Genomic DNA, 15,821 nt, shown 5'->3' with positions numbered 1-15,821 from the left:
AGCATCAGACTTTTAATCTGAGGGTCCAGGGTTCAAGTCCCTGTTCAGGTGACTCTTCATGTGTGGTTGAAGAACTGTAAAATTTGATGTGGAAAAAAGGTCTTTCCAAGTTTCTTTACAAATGCTTATCTTGTATATCTCCCAAGATTTTCAGTCTCTTTACAGTTATTAAACCAACTTTTAATAACTCCTGCCGACTTGTTGACAGAATTTGGGGTGGAATGACGCAACAATCTTCACATTGTCCCCCTACGTAAAAAACACCCTTGAACGTGTGTTTTAAATCATATCAGATTGATAACCAACCCACCTCAAAGTTACCTAGAGAGATTGTGCACACGCATTTACATTGGCATTCAGCAAATATCAAATGCTTGGGGTGTATAAGTAGGTTCCTGTTTAAGACATGAACCCACCAGCTGTCCTTACCAAAATAACTTATTTGGCAGAGCGATAGACTGAAGATCTAGAAGTCCCTGGTTCATCCCCAGATTTCTGCATGTGAACATAGAAAGCGCATTTATTTAAACCTTGTTGAAAGAATTAGAGGACTGAATGAAAGATACAAGATGATAGGTACGCTGTAGCAATTGAACACAATATGAGCTCAACAGATGAAGCTTTTATTTCAGTATGCAAGAGGGGAACAGTAAAGTCATGGAGCTTTAAAGCACCAACAGCATGCTCAAAGTCAATGAGAGTTTGTATGAAACACACAGCTGGTTTCCCTGGGGATCGAACCCAGGACCTTCTGCGTGTAAAGCAGATGTGATGACCTCTACACAATGAAACCACAGAGCATGTGCCTGCATCCTACATGGCTGCTCTCTTTGATTTGCCCTGTTGAGTAAATCTACTATTTGTTTTGCAAGTCCTTTGTGTAACTGTCTTTCACATAGCTCAAATTGGAGCTACATTATAAAGGTGCAGAACTACACGGACATTGATCAAGACTAGGTAATCAGGATCTACTTTTATTTATTAGCCAAAATATGAAAATCATAAGCAATTTTACAAATAATTGCACTATTAAATGCACACAGACATAGCACATGAGGGCAAGGGTAGACACGACTTGGATCAAAATGTTACCTGAGCAAAAAGTAGCTGTATAGAAATGAACTCTGGCAAAAATGATCAGAATGAAAAATACTCACACACAAAGAAAGTACCCATACAAAAATATTCAATTCAGGTGGGGTGAAGCTAAAACTACAATCCAACTATGAAGCACTTTCTGTGAATTGCAGACAGACAGTAGCTCTGGTTGAGGTCTAATTGGAAATAAAACTTGGAACAAGAGTCATGATTGCTGCAGTACAATTCCTATTTTTGACAAGACAACCCAAATGAGGAGCATGAAGAAGCACAAGTGGTGACAATAAAATGGTTCATTTATTTGCCTGTGCTGACAACGCAATGGATCCTCTTCACGTGTCTTCATGGCTGCCTCTGGGCTGTTGTGCTGGCTAAGGTGAGTGAATGGCCAATGTATGTACTGTATGCCATTGCCATATGATGCGTCCATCAGTCGGTAGAGTATCAGACTTTTAATCTGAGGGTCCAGGGTTCAAGTCCCTGTTCAGGTGACTCTTCATGTGTGGTTGAAGAACTGTAAAATTTGATGTGGAAAAAAGGTCTTTCCAAGTTTCTTTACAAATGCTTATCTTGTATATCTCCCAAGATTTTCAGTCTCTTTACAGTTATTAAACCAACTTTTAATAACTCCTGCCGACTTGTTGACAGAATTTGGGGTGGAATGACGCAACAATCTTCACATTGTCCCCCTACGTAAAAAACACCCTTGAACGTGTGTTTTAAATCATATCAGATTGATAACCAACCCACAGCAAAGTTACCTAGAGAGATTGTGCACACGCATTTCCATTGGCATTCAGCAAATATCAAATGCTTGGGGTGTATAAGTAGGTTCCTGTTTAAGACATGAACCCACCAGCTGTCCTTACCAAAATAACTTATTTGGCAGAGCGATAGACTGAAGATCTAGAAGTCCCTGGTTCATCCCCAGATTTCTGCATGTGAACATAGAAAGCGCATTTCTTTAAACCTTGTTGAAAGAATTAGAGGACTGAATGAAAGATACAAGATGATAGGTACGCTGTAGCAATTGAACACAATATGAGCTCAACAGATGAAGCTTTTATTTCAGTATGCAAGAGGGGAACAGTAAAGTCATGGAGCTTTAAAGCACCAACAGCATGCTCAAAGTCAATGAGAGTTTGTATGAAACACACAGCTGGTTTCCCTGGGGATCGAACCCAGGACCTTCGGCGTGTAAAGCAGATGTGATGACCTCTACACAATGAAACCACAGAGCGTGCGCCTGCATCCTACATGGCTGCTCTCTTTGATTTGCCCTGTTGAGTAAATCTACTATTTGTTTTGCAAGTCCTTTGTGTAACTGTCTTTCACATAGCTCAAATTGGAGCTACATTATAAAGGTGCAGAACTACACGAACATTGATCAAGACTAGGTAATCAGGATCTACTTTTATTTATTAGCCAAAATATGAAAATCATAAGCAATTTTACAAATAATTGCACTATTAAATGCACACAGACATAGCACATGAGGGCAAGGGTAGACACGACTTGGATCAAAATGTTACCTTAGCAAAAAGTAGCTGTATAGAAATGAACTCTGTCAAAAATTATCAGAATGAAAAATACTCACACACAAAGAAAGTACCCATACAAAAATATTCAATTCAAGTGGGGGCGAAGCTAAAACTACAATCCAACTATGAAGCACTTTCTGTGAATTGCAGACAGACAGTGGCTCTGGTTGAGGTCTAATTGGAAATAAAACTTGGAACAAGAGTCATGATTGCTGCAGTACAATTCCTATTTTTGACAAGACAACCCAAATGAGGAGCATGAAGAAGCACAAGTGGTGACAATAAAATGGTTCATTTATTTGCCTGTCAACGCAATGGATCCTCTTCACGTGTCTTCATGGCTGCCTCTGGGCTGTTGTGCTGGCTAAGGTGAGTGAATGGCCAATGTATGTACTGTATGCCATTGCCATATGATGCGTCCATCAGTCGGTAGAGCATCAGACTTTTAATCTGAGGGTCCAGGGTTCAAGTCCCTGTTCAGGTGACTCTTCATGTGTGGTTGAAGAACTGTAAAATTTGATGTGGAAAAAAGGTCTTTCCAAGTTTCTTTACAAATGCTTATCTTGTATATCTCCCAAGATTTTCATTCTCTTTGCAGCTATTAAACCAACTTTTAATAACTCCTGCCGACTTGTTGACAGAATTTGGGGTGGAATGACGCAACAATCTTCACATTGTCCCCCTACGTAAAAAACACCCTTGAACGTGTGTTTTAAATCATATCAGATTGATAACCAACCCACAGCAAAGTTACCTAGAGAGATTGTGCACACGCATTTCCATTGGCATTCAGCAAATATCAAATGCTTGGGCTGTATAAGTAGGTTCCTGTTTAAGACATGAACCCACCAGCTGTCCTTACCAAAATAACTTATTTGGCAGAGCGATAGACTGAAGATCTAGAAGTCCCTGGTTCATCCCCAGATTTCTGCATGTGAACATAGAAAGCGCATTTATTTAAACCTTGTTGAAAGAATTAGAGGACTGAATGAAAGATACAAGATGATAGGTACGCTGTAGCAATTGAACACAATATGAGCTCAACAGATGAAGCTTTTATTTCAGTATGCAAGAGGGGAACAGTAAAGTCATGGAGCTTTAAAGCACCAACAGCATGCTCAAAGTCAATGAGAGTTTGTATGAAACACACAGCTGGTTTCCCTGGGGATCGAACCCAGGACCTTCTGCGTGTAAAGCAAATGTGATGACCTCTACACAATGAAACCACAGAGCATGTGCCTGCATCCTACATGGCTGCTCTCTTTGATTTGCCCTGTTGAGTAAATCTACTATTTGTTTTGCAAGTCCTTTGTGTAACTGTCTTTCACATAGCTCAAATTGGAGCTACATTATAAAGGTGCAGAACTACACGAACATTGATCAAGACTAGGTAATCAGGATCTACTTTTATTTATTAGCCAAAATATGGAAATCATAAGCAATTTTACAAATAATTGCACTATTAAATGCACACAGACATAGCACATGAGGGCAAGGGTAGACACGACTTGGATCAAAATGTTACCTTAGCAAAAAGTAGCTGTATAGAAATGAACTCTGGCAAAAATGATCAGAATGAAAAATACTCACACACAAAGAAAGTACCCATACAAAAATATTCAATTCAATTGGGGGCGAAGCTAAAACTACAATCCAACTATGAAGCACTTTCTGTGAATTGCAGACAGACAGTGGCTCTGGTTGAGGTCTAATTGGAAATAAAACTTGGAACAAGAGTCATGATTGCTGCAGTACAATTCCTATTTTTGACAAGACAACCCAAATGAGGAGCATGAAGAAGCACAAGTGGTGACAATAAAATGGTTCATTTATTTGCCTGTGCTGTCAACGCAATGGATCCTCTTCACGTGTCTTCATGGCTGCCTCTGGGCTGTTGTGCTGGCTAAGGTGAGTGAATGGCCAATGTATGTACTGTATGCCATTGCCATATGATGCGTCCATCAGTCGGTAGAGCATCAGACTTTTAATCTGAGGGTCCAGGGTTCAAGTCCCTGTTCAGGTGACTCTTCATGTGTGGTTGAAGAACTGTAAAATTTGATGTGGAAAAAAGGTCTTTCCAAGTTTCTTTACAAATGCTTATCTTGTATATCTCCCAAGATTTTTAGTCTCTTTACAGTTATTAAACCAACTTTTAATAACTCCTGCCGACTTGTTGACAGAATTTGGGGTGGAATGACGCAACAATCTTCACATTGTCCCCCTACGTAAAAAACACCCTTGAACGTGTGTTTTAAATCATATCAGATTGATAACCAACCCACAGCAAAGTTACCTAGAGAGATTGTGCACACGCATTTCCATTGGCATTCAGCAAATATCAAATGCTTGGGGTGTATAAGTAGGTTCCTGTTTAAGACATGAACCCACCAGCTGTCCTTACCAAAATAACTTATTTGGCAGAGCGATAGACTGAAGATCTAGAAGTCCCTGGTTCATCCCCAGATTTCTGCATGTGAACATAGAAAGCGCATTTATTTAAACCTTGTTGAAAGAATTAGAGGACTGAATGAAAGATACAAGATGATAGGTACGCTGTAGCAATTGAACACAATATGAGCTCAACAGATGAAGCTTTTATTTCAGTATGCAAGAGGGGCACAGTAAAGTCATGGAGCTTTAAAGCACCAACAGCATGCTCAAAGTCAATGAGAGTTTGTATGAAACACACAGCTGTTTTCCCTGGGGATCGAACCCAGGACCTTCTGCGTGTAAAGCAGATGTGATGACCTCTACACAATGAAACCACAGAGCATGTGCCTGCATCCTACATGGCTGCTCTCTTTGATTTGCCCTGTTGAGTAAATCTACTATTTGTTTTGCAAGTCCTTTGTGTAACTGTCTTTCACATAGCTCAAATTGGAGCTACATTATAAAGGTGCAGAACTACACGAACATTGATCAAGACTAGGTAATCAGGATCTACTTTTATTTATTAGCCAAAATATGAAAATCATAAGCAATTTTACAAATAATTGCACTATTAAATGCACACAGACATAGCACATGAGGGCAAGGGTAGACACGACTTGGATCAAAATGTTACCTTAGCAAAAAGTAGCTGTATAGAAATGAACTCTGGCAAAAATGATCAGAATGAAAAATACTCACACACAAAGAAAGTACCCATACAAAAATATTCAATTCAGGTGGGGTGAAGCTAAAACTACAATCCAACTATGAAGCACTTTCTGTGAAATGCAGACAGACAGTGGCTCTGGTTGAGGTCTAATTGGAAATAAAACTTGGAACAAGAGTCATGATTTCTGCAGTACAATTCCTATTTTTGACAAGACAACCCAAATGAGGAGCATGAAGAAGCACAAGTGGTGACAATAAAATGGTTCATTTATTTGCCTGTGCTGTCAACGCAATGGATCCTCTTCACGTGTCTTCATGGCTGCCTCTGGGCTGTTGTGCTGGCTAAGGTGAGTGAATGGCCAATGTATGTACTGTATGCCATTGCCATATGATGCGTCCATCAGTCGGTAGAGCATCAGACTTTTAATCTGAGGGTCCAGGGTTCAAGTCCCTGTTCAGGTGACTCTTCATGTGTGGTTGAAGAACTGTAAAATTTGATGTGGAAAAAAGGTCTTTCCAAGTTTCTTTACAAATGCTTATCTTGTATATCTCCCAAGATTTTTAGTCTCTTTACAGTTATTAAACCAACTTTTAATAACTCCTGCCGACTTGTTGACAGAATTTGGGGTGGAATGACGCAACAATCTTCACATTGTCCCCCTACGTAAAAAACACCCTTGAACGTGTGTTTTAAATCATATCAGATTGATAACCAACCCACAGCAAAGTTACCTAGAGAGATTGTGCACACGCATTTCCATTGGCATTCAGCAAATATCAAATGCTTGGGGTGTATAAGTAGGTTCCTGTTTAAGACATGAACCCACCAGCTGTCCTTACCAAAATAACTTATTTGGCAGAGCGATAGACTGAAGATCTAGAAGTCCCTGGTTCATCCCCAGATTTCTGCATGTGAACATAGAAAGCACATTTATTTAAACCTTGTTGAAAGAATTAGAGGACTGAATGAAAGATACAAGATGATAAGTACGCTGTAGCAATTGAACACAATATGAGCTCAACAGATGAAGCTTTTATTTCAGTATGCAAGAGGGGAACAGTAAAGTCATGGAGCTTTAAAGCACCAACAGCATGCTCAAAGTCAATGAGAGTTTGTATGAAACACACAGCTGGTTTCCCTGGGTATCGAACCCAGGACCTTCTGCGTGTAAAGCAGATGTGATGACCTCTACACAATGAAACCACAGAGCATGTGCCTGCATCCTACATGGCTGCTCTCTTTGATTTGCCCTGTTGAGTAAATCTACTATTTGTTTTGCAAGTCCTTTGTGTAACTGTCTTTCACATAGCTCAAATTGGAGCTACATTATAAAGGTGCAGAACTACACGAACGTTGATCAAGACTAGGTAATCAGGATCTACTTTTATTTATTAGCCAAAATATGAAAATCATAAGCAATTTTACAAATAATTGCACTATTAAATGCACACAGACATAGCACATGAGGGCAAGGGTAGACACGACTTGGATCAAAATGTTACCTGAGCAAAAAGTAGCCGTATAGAAATGAACTCTGGCAAAAATGATCAGAATGAAAAATACTCACACACAAAGAAAGTACCCATACAAAAATATTCAATTCAAGTGGGGGCGAAGCTAAAACTACAATCCAACTATGAAGCACTTTCTGTGAATTGCAGACAGACAGTGACTCTGGTTGAGGTCTAATTGGAAATAAAACTTGGAACAAGAGTCATGATTGCTGCAGTACAATTCCTATTTTTGACAAGACAACCCAAATGAGGAACATGAAGAAGCACAAGTGGTGACAATAAAATGGTTCATTTATTTGCCTGTGCTGACAACGCAATGGATCCTCTTCACGTGTCTTCATGGCTGCCTCTGGGCTGTTGTGCTGGCTAAGGTGAGAGAATGGCCAATGTATGTGCTGTATGCCATTGCCATATGATGCGTCCATCAGTCGGTAGAGCATCAGACTTTTAATCTGAGGGTCCAGGGTTCAAGTCCCTGTTCAGGTGACTCTTCATGTGTGGTTGAAGAACTGTAAAATTTGATGTGGAAAAAGGTCTTTCCAAGTTTCTTTACAAATGCTTATCTTGTATATCTCCCAAGATTTTTAGTCTCTTTACAGTTATTAAACCAACTTTTAATAACTCCTGCCGACTTGTTGACAGAATTTGGGGTGGAATGACGCAACAATCTTCACATTGTCCCCCTACGTAAAAAACACCCTTGAACGTGTGTTTTAAATCATATCAGATTGATAACCAACCCACAGCAAAGTTACCTAGAGAGATTGTGCACACGCATTTCCATTGGCATTCAGCAAATATCAAATGCTTGGGGTGTATAAGTAGGTTCCTGTTTAAGACATGAACCCACCAGCTGTCCTTACCAAAATAACTTATTTGGCAGAGCGATAGACTGAAGATCTAGAAGTCCCTGGTTCATCCCCAGATTTCTGCATGTGAACATAGAAAGCGCATTTATTTAAACCTTGTTGAAAGAATTAGAGGACTGAATGAAAGATACAAGATGATAGGTACGCTGTAGCAATTGAACACAATATGAGCTCAACAGATAAAGCTTTTATTTCAGTATGCAATAGGGGCAGAGTAAAGTCATGGAGCTTTAAAGCACCAACAGCATGCTCAAAGTCAATGAGAGTTTGCATGAAACACACAGCTGGTTTCACTGGGGATCGAACCCAGGACCTTCTGCGTGTAAAGCAGATGTGATGACCTCAACACAATGAAACCACAGAGCATCCGCCTGCATCCTACATGGCTGCTCTCTTTGATTTGCCCTGTTGAGTAAATCTACTATTTGTTTTGCAAGTCCTTTGTGTAACTGTCTTTCACATAGCTCAAATTGGAGCTACATTATAAAGGTGCAGAACTACACGAACATTGATCAAGACTAGGTAATCAGGATCTACTTTTATTTATTAGCCAAAATATGAAAATCATAAGCAATTTTACAAATAATTGCACTATTAAATGCACACAGACATAGCACATGAGGGCAAGGGTAGACACGACTTGGATCAAAATGTTACCTTAGCAAAAAGTAGCTGTATAGAAATGAACTCTGGCAAAAATGATCAGAATGAAAAATACTCACACACAAAGAAAGTACCCATACAAAAATATTCAATTCAAGTGGGGGCGAAGCTAAAACTACAATCCGACTATGAAGCACTTTCTGTGAATTGCAGACAGACAGTGGCTCTGGTTGAGGTCTAATTGGAAATAAAACTTGGAACAAGAGTCATGATTGCTGCAGTACAATTCCTATTTTTGACAAGACAACCCAAATGAGGAGCATGAAGAAGCACAAGTGGTGACAATAAAATGGTTCATTTATTTGCCTGTCAACGCAATGGATCCTCTTCACGTGTCTTCATGGCTGCCTCTGGGCTGTTGTGCTGGCTAAGGTGAGTGAATGGCCAATGTATGTACTGTATGCCATTGCCATATGATGCGTCCATCAGTCGGTAGAGCATCAGACTTTTAATCTGAGGGTCCAGGGTTCAAGTCCCTGTTCAGGTGACTCTTCATGTGTGGTTGAAGAACTGTAAAATTTGATGTGGAAAAAAGGTCTTTCCAAGTTTCTTTACAAATGCTTATCTTGTATATCTCCCAAGATTTTCAGTCTCTTAACAGTTATTAAACCAACTTTTAATAACTCCTGCCGACTTGTTGACAGAATTTGGGGTGGAATGACGCAACAATCTTCACATTGTCCCCCTACGTAAAAAACACCCTTGAACGTGTGTTTTAAATCATATCAGATTGATAACCAACCCACAGCAAAGTTACCTAGAGAGATTGTGCACACGCATTTCCATTGGCATTCAGCAAATATCAAATGCTTGGGGTGTATAAGTAGGTTCCTGTTTAAGACATGAACCCACCAGCTGTCCTTACCAAAATAACTTATTTGGCAGAGCGATAGACTGAAGATCTAGAAGTCCCTGGTTCATCCCCAGATTTCTGCATGTGAACATAGAAAGCGCATTTATTTAAACCTTGTTGAAAGAATTAGAGGACTGAATGAAAGATACAAGATGATAGGTACGCTGTAGCAATTGAACACAATATGAGCTCAACAGATAAAGCTTTTATTTCAGTATGCAAGAGGGGAACAGTAAAGTCATGGAGCTTTAAAGCACCAACAGCATGCTCAAAGTCAATGAGAGTTTGTATGAAACACACAGCTGTTTTCCCTGGGGATCGAACCCAGGACCTTCTGCGTGTAAAGCAGATGTGATGACCTCTACACAATGAAACCACAGAGCATGTGCCTGCATCCTACATGGCTGCTCTCTTTGATTTGCCCTGTTGAGTAAATCTACTATTTGTTTTGCAAGTCCTTTGTGTAACTGTCTTTCACATAGCTCAAATTGGAGCTACATTATAAAGGTGCAGAACTACACGAACATTGATCAAGACTAGGTAATCAGGATCTACTTTTATTTATTAGCCAAAATATGAAAATCATAAGCAATTTTACAAATAATTGCACTATTAAATGCACACAGACATAGCACATGAGGGCAAGGGTAGACACGACTTGGATCAAAATGTTACCTTAGCAAAAAGTAGCTGTATAGAAATGAACTCTGGCAAAAATGATCAGAATGAAAAATACTCACACACAAAGAAAGTACCCATACAAAAATATTCAATTCAAGTGGGGGCGAAGCTAAAACTACAATCCAACTATGAAGCACTTTCTGTGAATTGCAGACAGACAGTGGCTCTGGTTGAGGTCTAATTGGAAATAAAACTTGGAACAAGAGTCATGATTGCTGCAGTACAATTCCTATTTTTGACAAGACAACCCAAATGAGGAGCATGAAGAAGCACAAGTGGTGACAATAAAATGGTTCATTTATTTGCCTGTGCTGACAACGCAATGGATCCTCTTCACATGTCTTCATGGCTGCCTCTGGGCTGTTGTGCTAGCTAAGGTGAGTGAATGGCCAATGTATGTACTGTATGCCATTGCCATATGATGCGTCCATCAGTCGGTAGAGCATCAGACTTTTAATCTGAGGGTCCAGGGTTCAAGTCCCTGTTCAGGTGACTCTTCATGTGTGGTTGAAGAACTGTAAAATTTGATGTGGAAAAAAGGTCTTTCCAAGTTTCTTTACAAATGCTTATCTTGTATATCTCCCAAGATTTTCATTCTCTTTACAGTTATTAAACCAACTTTTAATAACTCCTGCCGACTTGTTGACAGAATTTGGGGTGGAATGACGCAACAATCTTCACATTGTCCCCCTACGTAAAAAACACCCTTGAACGTGTGTTTTAAATCATATCAGATTGATAACCAACCCACAGCAAAGTTACCTAGAGAGATTGTGCACACGCATTTACATTGGCATTCAGCAAATATCAAATGCTTGGGGTGTATAAGTAGGTTCCTGTTTAAGACATGAACCCACCAGCTGTCCTTACCAAAATAACTCATTTGGCAGAGCGATAGACTGAAGATCTAGAAGTCCCTGGTTCATCCCCAGATTTCTGCATGTGAACATAGAAAGCGCATTTACTTAAACCTTGTTGAAAGAATTAGAGGACTGAATGAAAGATACAAGATGATAGGTACGCTGTAGCTATTGAACACAATATGAGCTCAACAAATGAAGCTTTTATTTCAGTATGCAAGAGGGGCACAGTAAAGTCATGGAGCTTTAAAGCACCAACAGCATCCTCAAAGTCAATGAGAGTTTGCATTAAATACTCAGCTGGTTTCACTGGGGATCGAACCCAGGACCTTCTGCGTGTAAAGCAGATGTGATGACCTCTACACAATGAAACCACAGAGCATCCGCCTGCATCCTACATGGCTGCTCTCTTTGATTTGCCCTGTTGAGTAAATCTACTATTTGTTTTGCAAGTCCTTTGTGTAACTGTCTTTCACATAGCTCAAATTGGAGCTACATTATAAAGGTGCAGAACTACACGAACATTGATCAAGACTAGGTAATCAGGATCTACTTTTATTTATTAGCCAAAATATGAAAATCATAAGCAATTTTACAAATAATTGCACTATTAAATGCACACAGACATAGCACATGAGGGCAAGGGTAGACACGACTTGGATCAAAATGTTACCTTAGCAAAAAGTAGCTGTATAGAAATGAACTCTGGCAAAAATGATCAGAATGAAAAATACTCACACACAAAGAAAGTACCCATACAAAAATATTCAATTCAAGTGGGGGCGAAGCTAAAACTACAATCCAACTATGAAGCACTTTCTGTGAATTGCAGACAGACAGTGGCTCTGGTTGAGGTCTAATTGGAAATAAAACTTGGAACAAGAGTCATGATTGCTGCAGTACAATTCCTATTTTTGACAAGACAACCCAAATGAGGAGCATGAAGAAGCACAAGTGGTGACAATAAAATGGTTCATTTATTTGCCTGTGCTGACAACGCAATGGATCCTCTTCACATGTCTTCATGGCTGCCTCTGGGCTGTTGTGCTAGCTAAGGTGAGTGAATGGCCAATGTATGTACTGTATGCCATTGCCATATGATGCGTCCATCAGTCGGTAGAGCATCAGACTTTTAATCTGAGGGTCCAGGGTTCAAGTCCCTGTTCAGGTGACTCTTCATGTGTGGTTGAAGAACTGTAAAATTTGATGTGGAAAAAAGGTCTTTCCAAGTTTCTTTACAAATGCTTATCTTGTATATCTCCCAAGATTTTCATTCTCTTTACAGTTATTAAACCAACTTTTAATAACTCCTGCCGACTTGTTGACAGAATTTGGGGTGGAATGACGCAACAATCTTCACATTGTCCCCCTACGTAAAAAACACCCTTGAACGTGTGTTTTAAATCATATCAGATTGATAACCAACCCACAGCAAAGTTACCTAGAGAGATTGTGCACACGCATTTACATTGGCATTCAGCAAATATCAAATGCTTGGGGTGTATAAGTAGGTTCCTGTTTAAGACATGAACCCACCAGCTGTCCTTACCAAAATAACTCATTTGGCAGAGCGATAGACTGAAGATCTAGAAGTCCCTGGTTCATCCCCAGATTTCTGCATGTGAACATAGAAAGCGCATTTACTTAAACCTTGTTGAAAGAATTAGAGGACTGAATGAAAGATACAAGATGATAGGTACGCTGTAGCTATTGAACACAATATGAGCTCAACAGATGAAGCTTTTATTTCAGTATGCAAGAGGGGCACAGTAAAGTCATGGAGCTTTAAAGCACCAACAGCATCCTCAAAGTCAATGAGAGTTTGCATGAAATACTCAGCTGGTTTCACTGGGGATCGAACCCAGGACCTTCTGCGTGTAAAGCAGATGTGATGACCTCTACACAATGAAACCACAGAGCATCCGCCTGCATCCTACATGGCTGCTCTCTTTGATTTGCCCTGTTGAGTAAATCTACTATTTGTTTTGCAAGTCCTTTGTGTAACTGTCTTTCACATAGCTCAAATTGGAGCTACATTATAAAGGTGCAGAACTACACGAACATTGATCAAGACTAGGTAATCAGGATCTACTTTTATTTATTAGCCAAAATATGAAAATCATAAGCAATTTTACAAATAATTGCACTATTAAATGCACACAGACATAGCACATGAGGGCAAGGGTAGACACGACTTGGATCAAAATGTTACCTTAGCAAAAAGTAGCTGTATAGAAATGAACTCTGGCAAAAATGATCAGAATGAAAAATACTCACACACAAAGAAAGTACCCATACAAAAATATTCAATTCAAGTGGGGGCGAAGCTAAAACTACAATCCGACTATGAAGCACTTTCTGTGAATTGCAGACAGACAGTGGCTCTGGTTGAGGTCTAATTGGAAATAAAACTTGGAACAAGAGTCATGATTGCTGCAGTACAATTCCTATTTTTGACAAGACAACCCAAATGAGGAGCATGAAGAAGCACAAGTGGTGACAATAAAATGGTTCATTTATTTGCCTGTCAACGCAATGGATCCTCTTCACGTGTCTTCATGGCTGCCTCTGGGCTGTTGTGCTGGCTAAGGTGAGTGAATGGCCAATGTATGTACTGTATGCCATTGCCATATGATGCGTCCATCAGTCGGTAGAGCATCAGACTTTTAATCTGAGGGTCCAGGGTTCAAGTCCCTGTTCAGGTGACTCTTCATGTGTGGTTGAAGAACTGTAAAATTTGATGTGGAAAAAAGGTCTTTCCAAGTTTCTTTACAAATGCTTATCTTGTATATCTCCCAAGATTTTCAGTCTCTTAACAGTTATTAAACCAACTTTTAATAACTCCTGCCGACTTGTTGACAGAATTTGGGGTGGAATGACGCAACAATCTTCACATTGTCCCCCTACGTAAAAAACACCCTTGAACGTGTGTTTTAAATCATATCAGATTGATAACCAACCCACAGCAAAGTAACCTAGAGAGATTGTGCACACGCATTTCCATTGGCATTCAGCAAATATCAAATGCTTGGGGTGTATAAGTAGGTTCCTGTTTAAGACATGAACCCACCAGCTGTCTTTACCAAAATAACTTATTTGGCAGAGCGATAGACTGAAGATCTAGAAGTCCCTGGTTCATCCCCAGATTTCTGCATGTGAACATAGAAAGCGCATTTATTTAAACCTTGTTGAAAGAATTAGAGGACTGAATGAAAGATACAAGATGATAGGTACGCTGTAGCAATTGAACACAATATGAGCTCAACAGATAAAGCTTTTATTTCAGTATGCAAGAGGGGAACAGTAAAGTCATGGAGCTTTAAAGCACCAACAGCATGCTCAAAGTCAATGAGAGTTTGTATGAAACACACAACTGTTTTCCGTGGGGAACAAACCCAGGACCTTCTGCGTGTAAAGCAGATGTGATGACCTCTACACAATGAAACCACAGAGCATGTGCCTGCATCCTACATGGCTGCTCTCTTTGATTTGCCCTGTTGAGTAAATCTACTATTTGTTTTGCAAGTCCTTTGTGTAACTGTCTTTCACATAGCTCAAATTGGAGCTACATTATAAAGGTGCAGAACTACACGAACATTGATCAAGACTAGGTAATCAGGATCTACTTTTATTTATTAGCCAAAATATGAAAATCATAAGCAATTTTACAAATAATTGCACTATTAAATGCACACAGACATAGCACATGAGGGCAAGGGTAGACACGACTTGGATCAAAATGTTACCTTAGCAAAAAGTAGCTGTATAGAAATGAACTCTGGCAAAAATGATCAGAATGAAAAATACTCACACACAAAGAAAGTACCCATACAAAAATATTCAATTCAAGTGGGGGCGAAGCTAAAACTACAATCCAACTATGAAGCACTTTCTGTGAATTGCAGACAGACAGTGGCTCTGGTTGAGGTCTAATTGGAAATAAAACTTGGAACAAGAGTCATGATTGCTGCAGTACAATTCCTATTTTTGACAAGACAACCCAAATGAGGAGCATGAAGAAGCACAAGTGGTGACAATAAAATGGTTCATTTATTTGCCTGTGCTGACAACGCAATGGATCCTCTTCACATGTCTTCATGGCTGCCTCTGGGCTGTTGTGCTAGCTAAGGTGAGTGAATGGCCAATGTATGTACTGTATGCCATTGCCATATGATGCGTCCATCAGTCGGTAGAGCATCAGACTTTTAATCTGAGGGTCCAGGGTTCAAGTCCCTGTTCAGGTGACTCTTCATGTGTGGTTGAAGAACTGTAAAATTTGATGTGGAAAAAAGGTCTTTCCAAGTTTCTTTACAAATGCTTATCTTGTATATCTCCCAAGATTTTCATTCTCTTTACAGTTATTAAACCAACTTTTAATAACTCCTGCCGACTTGTTGACAGAATTTGGGGTGGAATGACGCAACAATCTTCACATTGTCCCCCTACGTAAAAAACACCCTTGAACGTGTGTTTTAAATCATATCAGATTGATAACCAACCCACAGCAAAGTTACCTAGAGAGATTGTGCACACGCATTTACATTGGCATTCAGCAAATATCAAATGCTTGGGGTGTATAAGTAGGTTCCTGTTTAAGACATGAACCCACCAGCTGTCCTTACCAAAATAACTCATTTGGCAG

At 39.7% G+C, this 15,821-nt stretch overlaps 8 non-coding genes and 1 pseudogene across 8 annotated transcripts; 1 reads left to right on the top strand and 8 right to left on the bottom strand.

Annotated features, from left to right (window-relative positions):
* Window positions 1–15,821, top strand: part of LOC140351445 (piggyBac transposable element-derived protein 4-like) — a 255,983-nt pseudogene that overhangs the window by 42,650 nt on the left and 197,512 nt on the right.
* trnav-uac (transfer RNA valine (anticodon UAC)) lies at window positions 721–793 on the bottom strand. The gene has a single exon. It is a non-coding gene; the product is annotated as a tRNA-Val (tRNA).
* trnav-uac (transfer RNA valine (anticodon UAC)) lies at window positions 3,793–3,865 on the bottom strand. The gene has a single exon. It is a non-coding gene; the product is annotated as a tRNA-Val (tRNA).
* On the bottom strand, window positions 5,332–5,404 carry trnav-uac (transfer RNA valine (anticodon UAC)). Its single transcript has one exon. It is a non-coding gene; the product is annotated as a tRNA-Val (tRNA).
* trnav-uac (transfer RNA valine (anticodon UAC)) lies at window positions 6,870–6,942 on the bottom strand. The gene has a single exon. It is a non-coding gene; the product is annotated as a tRNA-Val (tRNA).
* Window positions 8,408–8,480, bottom strand: trnav-uac (transfer RNA valine (anticodon UAC)). Its single transcript has one exon. It is a non-coding gene; the product is annotated as a tRNA-Val (tRNA).
* Window positions 9,942–10,014, bottom strand: trnav-uac (transfer RNA valine (anticodon UAC)). Its single transcript has one exon. It is a non-coding gene; the product is annotated as a tRNA-Val (tRNA).
* On the bottom strand, window positions 11,481–11,553 carry trnav-uac (transfer RNA valine (anticodon UAC)). Its single transcript has one exon. It is a non-coding gene; the product is annotated as a tRNA-Val (tRNA).
* trnav-uac (transfer RNA valine (anticodon UAC)) lies at window positions 13,020–13,092 on the bottom strand. The gene has a single exon. It is a non-coding gene; the product is annotated as a tRNA-Val (tRNA).

Source organism: Eucyclogobius newberryi, unplaced genomic scaffold (genome assembly GCF_026437365.1).
Source record: "Eucyclogobius newberryi isolate DKJ021-1_F unplaced genomic scaffold, fEucNew1.0.hap1 SCAF_8, whole genome shotgun sequence".
NCBI classification, from domain to species: Eukaryota; Metazoa; Chordata; class Actinopteri; order Gobiiformes; family Gobiidae; genus Eucyclogobius; species Eucyclogobius newberryi.
The sequence above is the reverse complement of the archived record's forward strand: the minus strand, read 5'-3'. Positions and strand labels throughout refer to the sequence as shown.